At 31.4% G+C, this 421-nt stretch overlaps 1 protein-coding gene across 2 annotated transcripts in view; it reads right to left on the bottom strand.

Moving 5' to 3' along the window:
• Nucleotides 1–108, bottom strand: part of LOC108690242 (vacuolar protein sorting-associated protein 13C-like) — a 25406-nt gene extending 25298 nt beyond the window's left edge. For both annotated transcript variants that reach the window (XM_018197429.1, XM_018197430.1), the window contains exon 1: nucleotides 39–108. The gene's annotated coding sequence lies outside the window, so the exon portion shown is untranslated. The remainder of the gene's footprint in view (nucleotides 1–38) is intronic.
• Between the last annotated feature and the right edge of the window lie 313 nt (nucleotides 109–421).

Here is a 421-nt window from a genome sequence, read left to right as displayed (position 1 = left end):
TAATGAATACTATATTAATAAATAATAAATAAATAAATAATTTTTGTACCTAAACGACCATATTCTAATCTCACTGGAAGGTCCAACACATCTAACGCAGACTCTTTTATCAACAAATCATTTAACACAAGATCGCCTGAAAGCAAAGAGTTTTTTTTTACAATACATAATTGTTATCGAGTAATAAAATCACATTGCATTCTTACCTCCCCAGAGACTGACTTTAAGCTGACTATAATCCAAATTCTCAATGTACTCGCCGATCACCTTGTTAAGGAGCTCCGCAACAATAGATTCGAAGACCATTTTGTTACCGGTTTTTTTCTCGTTTTTTCTCAATCAAATTCTGTAATTCCTCTGTGTTGCGACACTATGGCTTTTAAAATAAAGACACTTATGTTTAATAAGTTATACTTATTAC

Source organism: Atta colombica, unplaced genomic scaffold, assembly GCF_001594045.1.
Source record: "Atta colombica isolate Treedump-2 unplaced genomic scaffold, Acol1.0 scaffold30, whole genome shotgun sequence".
In the NCBI taxonomy this organism is placed as follows: Eukaryota; Metazoa; Arthropoda; class Insecta; order Hymenoptera; family Formicidae; genus Atta; species Atta colombica.
Note: the sequence above shows the minus strand (reverse complement) of the source record. Positions and strands in the feature narration are given on the sequence as shown.